The following is a 15,008-nucleotide window of genomic DNA, read 5'->3' on the forward strand; positions in this document are numbered from 1 at the left end:
CAAGAAATCCGGTTTTTGTGCGCTTAAAATTCATCTGCTTTATAATTTTTGCGCAATTTCACACAATGCACATATAATTAATTATTTGTCGTGATATGTATATATGGTTTAAGGCAAATTATAAAGCATCAAAAGAAATTCAGATCTTGAATTGAAGAATGCCAACAATTTAGAGGTAATGGTGGCATAATAACTGTGTGTCGAAATAGTTTATAACTTTTTATACCCCCCACTATAGGATGGGGGTATTCAAATTGCGTCATTCTGTTTGTAACATCTCAAAATATGCGTCTAAGATCCCATAAAGTACATATATTCTTGATCGTCGTGACATTTTAAGTCAAAAGAGCCATGTCCGTTCGTCTGTCTGTCGAAAACACCCTAACTTTTGAAAGATTAAAGCTAGACGCTTGAAATTTTGCACACATACTTCTTATAAGTGTAGGTCAGTTGGGATTGTAAATGGGCCAAATCGGTACATAACCTGATATAGCTTCCATATAAACCGATCAGTGATCTTGACTTCTTGAGCCTCTAGAGACAGTAATTCTCATCCGATGTGGCACAAATTTTGTACAACGGCTTCTCCCATGGCCTTCAACATACGTGTGTAATATGGTCTGAATCGATCTATAGCTTAATACATCTCCAATATAAACCGATTTTGCTTCTTGAGCCACGAATCGAACTCTAACTTGATATAGCTCCTCCTCCTCCGTCCTTATTAATTATTCTTTGTTTGAATTCGACAGATGCGGTCCATGGTGGAGGGTTTATAAGATTCGGCCCGGCCGAACTTAGCACGCTCTTACTTGTTTTTTGTATCTGCCAGTTTGAAATGTTTTTTCTATAACTTGAAATGATTTTTTTTTTTTTGAAATAAAAACTTTTACTGAAGTTCTCTTTTAATGTTTTCACATTTTTTTCCTTTTTTTGCTATTTGCTATTCGACAGTTACTGGTATTTCCACTCAACTCCATTTATTTTGTATTAGGAATGCATGCAACACATAACATGCCACAACATCGACGTACATGGCAAGGGTAGAAGACATTTAATGGGGGGGAGGGGGTGTAACATGACAAAACCAAACGTATGCAGCCAACAAATAAAATGGTGTCAGAGCCCAGCATATAGAGGCAGCAACTGTCATGCAGCTAGTCAGCCAACTAACCACCAGATGACAAAAGACCTCGTCCCAGAACAAAACTATCCGACAGAACATTAAAAAGAAATGTTACGTGCCTGCTTTTAGGAGGGAAAAAGGGACACCACATAAAGGGTGTTGAATAAAACTTACACTCTTTAACACTTGACGGATAATGGAGTTTGGTAATACAGCTACCACCACCACGAATAAACTTTGTTTTCACTTCCGCTTGCTCCTTGATTTTCCTTTTGCTATACCTTGAGGCTTCAGTTTTAATCCATTTTTCTATTCTTTTTTATAGCCAAACATGATTTCTTTGAATTTAAGAAATAATTTATATAAAAAGGAATTAACCCCTTTGGTTGACGTATTAACTTTGGTTCTTGGAAACTTTTGTTAATTATTTCACCGATAAAGATTTTTAAATGATTTTATTTTATCAAATATTTTCCACAATCATAATTTATTTAGACCAAGTATATTCGATTCATAACAATAACATTTTTAATTGGGAGCTTCGATTTGTTTTTCCATTTTTGTGTAAACACTTCACTTTTGTTACAAATGTTTGGTTGTTTTCTTTTTAATTTTTTACAGATTTTTTGCTATCATGCCGCCTTTTTATTTTGTTGTTTATTTTTTTTTTTTTTTTTTGTAGCTTTACGGATGATGATATTGATGCCTCCTTCATGGCATGTCTATGCTGTGCACGTTTCACGTTCAACGTTTTTTTGCCAACTATTGCATGTTTTGCCGGCGAAAATGCGTTTTGTTGTGTTCGAGTCGGCGTGTGTCTGGGTTCCTTTTGCATTTGCAAGTTGCATGAACTTTTGATTTTTCCTTCCATTCAGAAAAGTGCACAACGCCAGCAGCACCAATTGGGATAACATGTTGCTTTTTCCTCGCAACAACAACTCGTCCACATCACAGCACCATTCCAATACTGTTAACCAATTTAACAGAACTCTGTTAAACGCATAGACCAAAGCTAAACAACTCTTTTTTCGTCCACGACAAAAGCTTCATCATACCAAGTCTCCCACCTACCTAACTAGCAACACACCATATATCTTAGTAATGGAGGACGAAGCAATCAGGAGTAGCTCTTATGGAATGGTTATTCATAAATTCTTTACATCATCGTTAGCCAGGAATTTCTCCATCTATATGGTAAGTCGTATGTATTTATAGGCTAGAAAAATGTAATGCATACCAAATTACTTTATGTGGCGAGAAAAAAGAAACAGTGATGATTTCTTGGCATAGATCAAACAGAAGTACATATAACGAATTTAGACATAACAAAACCTCTAAAATTTCGTTAGTCAAAAGTGTATAAGGAAAACTAAAGAAATTTTATCTAATATATCAACGAAGCAATTTCTGTAGAAAAAATGTCGGCGACACATTTTCTATAGAAAAAATGTCGGCGACACATTTTCTATAGAAAAAATGTCGGCGACACATTTTCTATAGAAAAAATGTCGGCGACACATTTTCTATAGAAAAAATGTCGGCGACACATTTTCTATAGAAAAAATGTCGGCGACACATTTTCTATAGAAAAAATGTCGGCGACACATTTTCTATAGAAAAAATGTCGGCGACACATTTTCTATAGAAAAAATGTCGGCGACACATTTTCTATAGAAAAAATGTCGGCGACACATTTTCTATAGAAAAAATGTCGGCGACACATTTTCTATAGAAAAAATGTCGGCGACACATTTTCTATAGAAAAAATGTCGGCGACACATTTTCTATAGAAAAAATGTCGGCGACACATTTTCTATAGAAAAAATGTCGGCGACACATTTTCTATAGAAAAAATGTCGGCGACACATTTTCTATAGAAAAAATGTCGGCGACACATTTTCTATAGAAAAAATGTCGGCGACACATTTTCTATAGAAAAAATGTCGGCGACACATTTTCTATAGAAAAAATGTCGGCGACACATTTTCTATAGAAAAAATGTCGGCGACACATTTTCTATAGAAAAAATGTCGGCGACACATTTTCTATAGAAAAAATGTCGGCGATACATTTTCTATAGAAAAAATGTCGGCGATACATTTTCTATAGAAAAAATGTCGGCGACACATTTTCTATAGAAAAAATGTCGGCGACACATTTTCTATAGAAAAAATGTCGGCGACACATTTTCTATAGAAAAAATGTCGGCGACACATTTTCTATAGAAAAAATGTCGGCGCCACATTTTCTATAGAAAAAATGTCGGCGACACATTTTCTATAGAAAAAATGTCGGCGACACATTTTCTATAGAAAAAATGTTTCTTTGATATCCAGTTTTGGAGTCAAGTGTTTTGGGGTAAGCCCTAAAACACCCCCTTAACTGAGCATCATTTCCGTTGGGAATAAAGAAGGAATTTGATATTTATTAACAATGCAAATTGCCGATGGCCGCCCTAGCCCCAAAACACCCACCAAACGGTCCGTATTTACCGGCCATGGCAATGTGGGTCTCATAATTTGATATCCACAAGGTACCATCCCTCCCCTAATGAGAACATTACCCTAAGGAAGAACATTACCACCAATAACCGAGAAGGGGCAAATTCTCACACATCAATAAGTGCTTTCCAATTCAAGTTTAAACTCAATGATAATGGCCCTTTTTGTATAGCCGAGTCCGAACATCATCCCGCAGTGCGACACCTCTTTGGGCAACATATTTTAAATGACCATGCATGGCATTGTACCTCGAAAACGTCGTCAACATTAAGAGGGGATTCGAACGCGTTCAGCGTCATAGGCTACAATGGCGCAAATTCGATATCTTAGAGAAGTAAAGAAGGCGCAGCGGAGCGGGCTCGGTTCGGCTAGTTATTTATATAAAATTGTTTACATATCCTTTTTGACCTCATAGTTTTTCTTTTTTTATACCCACCACCGTACCCACGTATCTTACCCCCTGTATATTCATTTAGTTATTCCGTTTGCATCAACACATCGAAATATCAAATTCCGACCCTACAAAGTATATATATTTCGGATCGTCGTTAAATTCTAAGACGTGTGTCTGTCCGTCCGTCTGTTGTAATCACTCTATAGCCTTCAAAATTTGAGATATTGAGCTGAAATTTGGCACAGATACGTCTTTTTGATGTACGATAGTTAAGTCTAATGCCCATAAATGCTTTTTTTATCCGATTTCGCTGAAATTTGAAATAGTGAGTAGTTTAGACCATCCGACATCTGGCTCAAATATGGTGCATATCGGACTATATTTATATATAGCTGCCTTATGTACCGATCCGTCGATAAAGGGTCTGAAGCCCAAAAAAGCTTTATTTATTGGTCGATTTCGCTGAAATTTGAAACAGAGGGTTATCTTTAGCCTCCTAATATCTGACCTAAAGATATCATTGATGTGTGAGAGTATCGCGCTGAAATGAAGTATTTTAAGAATGGAGTACACCTTACATCCAAACTTAAATTCGTGGACCAATAAAGATCATATGGGATTCAGATAAAGACACTTATATTGTTAAACTGTTAGTCAAGTTAGCATGGTATTTCACTAAAAGATCTTAAATTGTCGAAAATAAACATTCCAAGGTAACTTTTGTTCCATATAAAGTAAAAGAAGGCGCAGCAAAGCGGGCCCGGGTCAGCTTGTACAAAATATAAGCCAACTCAGATGAAAAATGTGGCTTCCAGGGGCTCAAGAAGTCAAATCGGGAGATCGGTTTATATGGGAGCTACATCGGGTTATATACCGATTTGGACCGTACATGGCTAGATCGATTCAGAATGACGAGGCGATCAAGAATATATATACTTTGTGGGGTCCTAGGTCAATATTTCGAGGTGTTGCAAACGGAATGACTAGGTTAGTATAGCCAATCAGTATTAGCCAAAATTGCGGCTTCCAGGTGCTCAAGAAGTCAAGTCAGGAGATCGGTTTATATGGGAGCTATATCCAAATCTGAACCGATATGACCCATTTGAAATCCCCGACGAGCTACATTAATAATAAGTATCTGTGCAAAATTTCAATAGCATAGCTTTAGGCGTTCGACCGTTATCGTGATTTCGACAAACGGACGGACGGACATGGACAGATCGAATCAGAATATCGAGATCCAGAATATATATACCTTATGGGGTCGCAGATCAATATTTCGAGGTGCTACAAATGGAATGACTAGATTAGTATACCCCCATTCTATGGTGGTGGGTATAAAAACCGAACACTTCGTCCTAAATTTCAATCAAATCGGGTTAAAATTGGGACTTTTAGAAGCTCAAAAATTCAAAATCCGAGGACGGTTTAAATGACACCTACATAAAAGACACGGACCGAGTAGCCCATTTAGAATCCCAACTGACCTCACTAATATGAAGTATTTGTGCAAAATTTCAAGTGCCTAGCTAGACTTCTTCGAATGTTAGCGTACTTTCGAGAGACAGACTAATAGACGGACATAAATCGACATAAAATGCCAGGACGACTAAGAATGTTTATTCTCTATTAGATCACAGTTCAATATTTCATGGAAGTATAAACGGAATGGCGAAAGTAGTGAATCCCATTTTATGATGGAAAGTATAAAAATATGTACTCGTATATAAAAGTGTGTTTTCTTGTTGTCGGAGCGGAGTGGTTTTTGATAATGGTAACCGCTCCGGCAAAATTAGGCCTGTTCCGCTCCGAATCGCTGCCTGGTACTACTTCAAAAGACTTCTTTGCTGGAGCTGCTTCATCCATTCTGACAACATGACCTAGCCAACGCAGCTATTATATTTTGATACGTTGTTGTAGCCACATTTTCAAGTGGTGAGCAAGTTCGTTCCGGTCCAAAGGACCGATCTCCACGGGAACAGTGTGGCCATTGGTTATTTAAACGCGCCAATAACTCGCCTTGTCATATCGAGTATCATAGGCACTCAGTATTTAGGCAAGAGCCGGTGCCACCCGACCTCTCACTGAGACTCTCCGCTCGATAATGCTGATTGTCCGCGACTGCCGCTACAGTTACTTCGTATGGAGCAATTCACTATCCGCAACTTGTGGACGCGCCCAGTAGCTCGCAGCTAAGCTTCTCGTGGCAGCAATGAACACCACACAGATCGGACCTCTATGTTCCAGCCTGAGTGATACTCACAGCTTTCCCGTGCCGTGATTTTGAGACGTGTAACTATGCTAACGTCGTCATATAGCTCATGGTCCATATGACGCCTATATTCTCCGTCAACGCAAACTGGTCCATATATTTAACGAAGAATCTTTCTCTCAAATACTTCAAGCACTGCCTCGTCTGCTTTCACAAGTACCCATGCATAAGATCTATATAACAACACGGGTAGTATCAGTGTCTTGTATGGTGTAATCTTCGTCTGTCGAGAGGTGGCCTTGTTTCTAAACTGCTTACTTAGTCCAAAGTAGCATCTGTTAGCCAGTATTATTTATCGCTTTATCTCAAAACTGGTGTCATTCGTTTCGGTTACGGCGGTGCCGAGGTAGATAAAGTTGCTGACTATCTGAAAGTTGTAGGTCCCAACTTTCTCCATTTTCTTTATCTGCTCGGTTGTACAAGGCATTTTGGGAGTTGAAACCATCCATTTCGTCTTATCTCCATTTACTGCCAGCCCCATTTTCACTGACTCTCTTTCGATTCTATAAAAGGCTGCAGTTACTACTTCCGGTGACCGACCTATGATGTCGATGTCGTCGGCATAGGTGAGTAGCATGTGTTCTCTTGTGATTAGTGTGCCATATCTATTCACATCTGCATCTCGTATTATCTTCTCCAGCAGGATATTAAAGAGATCACACGATAGGCTATCTTCTTGTCTGAAACCTCGTTTGGTATTAAATGGTTCCGAGAGATTCTTCCGATTCTTGCTGAGGAACGCGTATCAGCAAGTGTCATCCTGCAGATTCTTATTAATTTTGCTGGGCTTGCTTAAAATACCTTCGAAGTTTAGTTGTATCGAAAGCGGTTTTGCAGTCAACAAAAAGATGGTACGTGTTCATTTGTCCTCTCCAGGTCTTTTCCAGGATTTGGCGCAGTGTGAATTTCTGGTCTGTAGTGGATTTACCAGGTCTGAAGGCACATTGATAGGGCCCAATTATCTTAGTGACTTTAGGTTTTAATCTTTCACACAGTACGCTCGAGAGTATCAGTATGCGATGGTGAGGAGACTTATTCCTCTGTAGTTGGCACATTCCGTCTTGTCTCCTTTCTTGTGTACAAGACATAGTATGCTGAGGTTGCAAACATCGGGTATGCGTTCTTCTAGCCAGTTTGCGCACACAAGCTGATGCATACGCCTTATCAGCATTCTTCCGATTCTTGCTGAGGAACGCGTATCAGCAAGTGTCATCCTGCAGATTCTTATTAATTTTGCTGGGCTTGCTTAAAATACCTTCGAAGTTTAGTTGTATCGAAAGCGGTTTTGCAGTCAACAAAAAGATGGTACGTGTTCATTTGTCCTCTCCAGGTCTTTTCCAGGATTTGGCGCAGTGTGAATTTCTGGTCTGTAGTGGATTTACCAGGTCTGAAGGCACATTGATAGGGCCCAATTATCTTAGTGACTTTAGGTTTTAATCTTTCACACAGTACGCTCGAGAGTATCAGTATGCGATGGTGAGGAGACTTATTCCTCTGTAGTTGGCACATTCCGTCTTGTCTCCTTTCTTGTGTACAAGACATAGTATGCTGAGGTTGCAAACATCGGGTATGCGTTCTTCTAGCCAGTTTGCGCACACAAGCTGATGCATACGCCTTATCAGCATGTGCCTCCGTCGGCTCCTGGCGCCTTGTTGTTCTTTAGTCGGGTCACTGCTACTTGGACCTCATTCTGACTTCCAGGTGAACATTCTATACCATCATCAGGGATTGGTTCTGCGGTATCCTCTTCGACGCTATTGTCGAACTTTTGCAGTTGGTTAAAATGCATTTTCCATATCCTCAGCACGCTATTTGTGTCAAGTACCAGATTTCCTTCTTTGTCTCTGCAGGAGGATGTGCCTGCACCAAAGCCATGATAATTCTTTGGTAGAATTTGCGGATTTCATGCTGCCTCCTGTACATCTCAATTCGCTCACACTCACGTCTTTCCATTTCCTTTTTGTTTCTGCGGAATAGACGTTTCTCCTCTCTCCTTTTTTCCCGATACCTCTCCTTCATCTGCAGGGTTGCTCTATATGCCGCATTCTTGACTTCAGTAGCATCTCGACACTCTTGGTCGTACCATGGGTTTCATGAAGGAGGCTTCCGCTACCCAAGCACGGATTCACGGCATTTTCCATGGAGTGGGCAATGGTTTGCCACTGCGTCATTATATCATCAGAACTAGGAGTGTTTTCATCAAGCAGTTTGGTCAGTCTGTTGTGTTTGCAGCTTTTCAATGTCCAGCTTCGTGCAGTGTCAGATCGTACTTTCCTCGCCATGTTCAAACGGGTGCGAACCTTTGCTGCAACAAGGTAATGATCCAAATCTATATTCGCCTCACATATCGATCGTACATCTTACACGCTGGATGAATGCCTTCCATCGATCACAACGTGATGAATTTGGTTTCATCTATTCTATCTATTATCCTCAACCCATTACCGGACGTTATCACGTGTAGGCTAAACTTTCCGACTGTTGGACCAAAGATGGCTTCCTCTCCCAGAAAGATTTTAATATCATGGGCGGGGCAGCGATCATATTCTCTCTCTTAGCGCTCGTAGAAAATATCCTTGGTCTGCTCGTCTTTGTCTTCCGGCATGGGCACAAATAAGACTGATGCTGAAGAATTTGGCTTTTATGCGGATTGTGGCTAGCCCCTCCTCCACCGAAGTAAAGTTTAAGACAAAGTGTTTCAGTCTCCGACTAACCACAAATCCACAGCCAAATGCATGCCTCGTATTATGACAGCTATAGTATAGTTCATTACCTTTTGGTGTTGTTGTGACGCCATTCCCAGTCCATCTCACTTCCTGTAAGGCGGTAATATCTACCTTGTACTTCTCTAATACATCCGCCAGCGCGTATACTACACCTTCTCTATAAAGAGGGCGGACATTTCATGTGCAGATCCGCAAATTATGGTCCTCTTTTCGTTTGCGTGGGTCGTCAACGATAGGTTGGTCCGTTTGTACTATTCCCTTGTTTCTCATTGTGATTCGAATAGTTTCCGAAGACGGATTACTTGCCCAGCGCCCGAACCACATGGGTTTTGTGGGATCGCACATGTATCCCTCGTTGTTGACTGCCACTTGCTCCATGATTGGACTCTCCCCTCCAGCCGCCCCTAACCTGGGAACCGACGCTGATGTTGACCATAGGTTATTTGAAGGCTACAATAATTAAGAGCCAGTGCCACCTGACTCTTTACTGAGACTCTCCTTTCGCTGACTGCCTGCGGCCGAATTTACAGCTACGCCGCATAAAACGGAGCTTTTCACCATCCGCAACCTGTGGACGCGCCCGTTAGCATTCAGCTAAGCTTACCATGATAAAGATGGAGGAGTTGGAGGTCAAATTCCAGCCTGTGTGGTGCTCACATCGTCTTTTATTGTATTATTTTACATTTTTTTCTTGTGGCAATGGCAATCGATACTCTGCAGATATCCACACAAAATGTGAAGGGGTTAATCCACTCAAACTACCTATTAAGTGAACGTCAATCAAAATTCTCAAACACAAAATGTTTTACTTTTTGCCGAACGTCTCGCCACAAAAACAGACAAACAAACAAACATGTTGACAAGAGGTTAATGACACTCCACGATAATGGGTTCAACAAATGTAAAATCCACTGGACTTTATCCCTTCCAATAAAAGAAGAGAACCCCCCTCTCAATATTGTCAAGGTGATGATGGATTGTATATTTAGCAGGATTTAATGTTTTGTAAAAATCTTAGCACTTTAGAATGTGGCAGTACGCGAATGACGTTTTTAGTTTGTTGTCAGTTTTGCAATTTTGCAATAGCTAAAAAGAGACGAAAGCTTTTTATACCCAACACCATAGAATACTCATCTAGTTATTCCGTGGTATACTCATCTAGTTATTCCGTTTGTAACACCTCGAAATATTTGTCTAAGACCCCATAAAGTATATATATTCTTGATCGTCTCGACGTCCTGAGTCGATGATAGCGGCTTCTTGAGCACTTGGAAGCCTCCAAGTACGGTCCAAATCGGTTTATAACCTGATATAGCTCCAGATTTGACCTCTTTTGCCCTTACAAGCCGCAATTTTTTTTTCGATTTGGCTAAAAATTTGCATGTAGTGTTTTATTATGACTCCCAACAAGTTTGCCAGGCACGCTTCAAATTGGCCTTTAACCTGATATAGCTCTCATATAAACCAATCTATTGATTTAACTTCATGAGCACTTACAAGCCACAATTTTTTATCGATTTGGCTGAAATTTTGCATGTAGTGTTCCGTTATATCTTCCAACAAGTGTGCAGATACGGTCTAAATCGGCCAATACTCTGATATACCTCCCATCCGTTCTCCCAATTTGACTTCTTAAGGCCTTAGAAGCCGCAATTTTTGTGTGATTTAGCTGAAATTTTGCTTGTGTGTGTTCTGTTAAGAATGCCAACAACTGTTCCAAGTACGGTCCAATCGGTCTATAATCTAATATAGCTCCTATAAACACCGTTCTCCCTATTTAATACCTTGAGTCCTTACAAGCCGTAATTTTTAACGATTTGACTGAAATTTGCAGGTAGTGTTTTGCAATGACTTCCAACAACTACGCCAAGTACGGTCTAAATCGCAGATATAGCTCTCTCGATTTGACTTCTTGAGCCCTAAAAAGACGCAATTTTAGTCCGATTTAGTTGAAATTTTGCACATAGTGTTCTGATACGACTTCCAACAACTGTGTCAAGTACGGTTCTAATCGGTCTTTATTCTGACTTAACTCCCATATAAACCGATCACGCGATTTAAATTATTGAGCCCCTAGAAGTCACAATTTTTTTCCGATTTGGCTGAAATTTTTTTTTTCACAAGGTGTAATGCTATGACTTCCAACAACTGTGCTAAGTACGATCTAAATCAGTCAAGAACCTGATACAGCTCAAATATAAACCTCGATTTAACTTCTTGAGCCCTTCTAAGCCGCGATATTTGGCTTAAATTTTGCATATAGTGTTCTGTTATGACTGAACAACTGTGCTTAGTATGGTCCAAATCAGTCTATAACAAGATTTACTTGTTCAATTCAAGAATAATAGTGTAGAGCACTAGCTTCTTTTTATACCCTCCACCATAGGATGGGGGGTATTATAATTTCGTCATTCTGTTTGTAACTACTCGAAATATTCGTCTGAGACCCCATAAATCATATATATTCTTGATCGTCGCGAAATTTTATGTCGATCTGGCCATGTCCGTCCGTCTGTCCGTCTGTCTGTAGAAAGCACGCTAACTTCCGTAGAAGTAGAGCTAGTCGCTTGAAATTTTCCACAAATACTTCTTATTAGTGTAGGTCGGTTGGTATTGTAAATGGGCCATATCGGTCCATGTTTTGATATAGCTGCCATATAAACCGATCTTAGGTCTTGACTTCTTGAACCTCTAGAAGGCGCAATTCTTATCCGCTTGGAATGAAATTTTGCACGACGTATTTTGCTATGATATCCAATTGTGCCAAGTATGGTTTAAATCGGTTCATAACCTGATATAGCTGCCATATAAACCGACCTTAGGTCTTGACTTCTTGAGCCTCTAGACGGCGCAATTCTTATCCGATTGGAATGAAATTTCGCACGACGTGTTTTGTTATGATATCCAACAACTGTGCCAAGTATGGTTCAAATCGGTCCATAACCTGATATAGCTGCCATTTAAACCGATCTTGGGTCTTGACTTCCTGAGCCTCTAGAGTGTGCAATTCTTATCCGATTGGAATGAAATTTTGCATGACGTGTTTTGTTATGATATCCAACATTTGTGCCAAGTATGGTTCAAATGGATCCATAACCTGATATAGCTGCCATATAAACCGATCTTGGGTCATGACTTCTTGACTTCTTGAGCCCCTAGAGTGCGCAATTCTTATCCGATTGGAATGAAATTTTGCACGACGTGTTTTGTTATGATATCCAACAACTGTGCCAAGTATGGTTCCAATTGGTCATTAACCTGATATAGCTGCCATATAAACCGATCTTGGGTCTTGACTTCTTGAGCCTCTAGAAGGCGCAATTCTTATCCGATTTGAATGAATTTTTGCACGTAGTATTTTGTTATGATACCCAACAACTGTGCCAAGTATAGTTCAAATCGGTTAATAACCTGATATAGCTGTCATATAAACCAATCTGATATTTTGCCTTCTTGAGCCTCTAGAGGCCGCAATTATTATCCGATTTGCCTGAAATTTTGTACGACGGATTCTCTCATGACCATCAACATACGTGTTTATTATGGTCTGAATCGGTCTATAGACCGATACAGCTCCCATATAAATCGATATCTCTATTTTACTTCTTGAGCCCCCAAAGGGCGCAATTCTTATTCGAATTGGCTGACATTTTACACAGGTCTCCAACATATAATTTAATTGTGGTCCAAACCGGACCATATCTTGATATCGCTTTAATAGCAGAGCAAATCTTTTCTTATATCCTGTTTTGCCTAAGAAGAGATGCCGGGAGAAGAACTCAACAAATGCGATCCATGGTGGAGGCTATACAAGATTCGGCCCGGCCGAACATAGCACGCTTTTACTTGTTCTTTTTTTGAACGGCTAAACTTACTGCAGACCACTTACATTTTTTTCGTTTTGCCACTCGATTCGTTCCCAATTTAATGATTTAAGACTGTATCGTGATTTTAACAAACAGGCGGACAGACTGACGGACATGGCTAGATCTTCTTAGATTTTTATGCTGATCAAGAATATATATACTTTATAGGATTGGAAATGGATATATCGATGTGTTGCAAACGGAATTACAAAATGAATATACCCGCATCCTTCGGTGTTGGGTATAAAAACGCGCTTAGTTCGACCGCGTCGAATCTTTGGAACCCACCACCATGGATTCTGCTAAAATACGGGAGCTATATCTAGTTATAGACTGAACTAGACCGTACTTGGCGCAGTTGCTGAGAGTCATAACATACACTATATGCAAAATGTCAGCCAAATCGGATAAAAATCGGGGCTTGTGAGGGCTCAAGAAATCAAATCGGGAGATCGGTTTATGTGGGAGCTATATAAGGTTATACACCGATTATAACCGTACTTGGAACATATGTTGGGAGTCATAACAGAACACTATAAGCAAAATTTCAGCCCAATCGGACAAAAATTGCGGCTTCGAGGGGATCAGGAAGTCAAACCGGGTGATCGGTTTATATGGGAGCTATATTGGGTTATAGACCGATTTAGACCGTACTTGGCACAGTTGTTGATCATTACAGTATATTCAGCCAAATCGGATGAAAATTCGGACCCCCCCCCATCCCCCCAACAAATATTTTGTCTAAAGAAAATATTTTAACTAAATTCATTCTAAACTATAATTTTATCATCATTTTTATACCTACCACCGAAGGATAGGGGGTAAATTCATTTAGTCATTCCATTTGCAACACATCGAAATATCAATTTCCGACCCTACAAAGTATATATATTTCGGATCGTCGTAAAATTCTAAGACGATTTAACAGTGTCCGTGTGTCTGTCCGTCCGTCTGTTGTAATCACTCTACAGGCTTCAAAAATTGAGATATTGAGCTGAAATTTGGCAAAGGTACGTCTTTTTGATGCACGCTGGTTAAATTCTTGAAAGGACCATATTTGGATATAGCTGATATATAGACCGATTTTCCGATAAAGGTTCTAATGCCCATAAAACTTCATTTTTCATTCAATTTTGCCAAAATTTTAAACAGCGAGTTGTTTTAGGCCTCCCTACATCGATTGCGCTGAAATTTTCAGTTTTAGGCCTCCTAAAATAGAACCCAAATATGGTTCGAATCGGATTATATTTAGATACAGCTGCCATATAGACCGATCTGCCGATAAAGGGTCTGAAGCCCATAGAAGCTTTCTTTTTTATCCGATTTTGTGGAAATTTAAAATAGTAAGTAGTTTTAGGCCTACCAACAGCTGACCCAAATATGGTTCAGATCCGACTATATTTAGGTAAAGCTGCCCTATAGACCGATCAGCCGATAAAGGGTCTGAAGCCCATAAAAGCCCCATTTATTATACGATTTCGTTGAAATTTGAAACAGTTGGTAGTTTTAGGTCTCCCGACATCCGTCCCAAATATGGGTTGGATCGGACTATATTTAGATACAGCTGCCATATAGACCGATCTGCTTTAATTTTTATCCGATTTTTTTGGAAATTTAAAATAGTGAGTAGTTTTAGGCCTACCAACAGCTGCCCTAAATATTGTTCAGATCCGACTGTATTTAGATACAGCTGCCCTAAAGACCGATCTCCCGATAAAGGGTCGGAAGCCCATAAAAGCGTTATTTTTTATCCAATTTCACTGAAATTTGAAACAGTGAGTTGTTTTAGGCCACCCTCCATCTGACCCCAATATGATAAAAATAGGACCATATTAAGATATAGCTGTCATTTACACCGATATGCCGGTTAAGGGTCTAAAGCTCATAAAAGCTTTATTTATTACTTGATTTTGTTGAAATTTGAAATACAAACTTTAACAGTGACTTATATTTATTAGACCACTCAATGTCCGTGCCGAATTTGGGTGCATAAGTTATTAAATTTTCATCGTATTGTGACGAAAGGGGGTTTACATATATACCCGAGGTGGTGGGTATCCAAAGTTCGGCCCGGCCGAACTTAATGCCTTTTTACTTGTTTATTATGACAATATTTCATATTA

The 15,008-nt window shown here is 39.6% G+C and overlaps 1 protein-coding gene across 1 annotated transcript in view; it reads right to left on the minus strand.

The window, feature by feature from the left end:
• Positions 1 to 2,050, minus strand: part of LOC106091773 (substance-P receptor) — a 72,766-nt gene extending 70,716 nt beyond the window's left edge. The window contains exon 1 of the mRNA XM_013258433.2: positions 1,301 to 2,050. The gene's annotated coding sequence lies outside the window, so the exon portion shown is untranslated. The remainder of the gene's footprint in view (positions 1 to 1,300) is intronic.
• Between the last annotated feature and the right edge of the window lie 12,958 nt (positions 2,051 to 15,008).

The sequence above is a fragment of the Stomoxys calcitrans genome, chromosome 1 (assembly GCF_963082655.1).
Source record: "Stomoxys calcitrans chromosome 1, idStoCalc2.1, whole genome shotgun sequence".
Lineage (NCBI taxonomy): Eukaryota > Metazoa > Arthropoda > Insecta > Diptera > Muscidae > Stomoxys > Stomoxys calcitrans.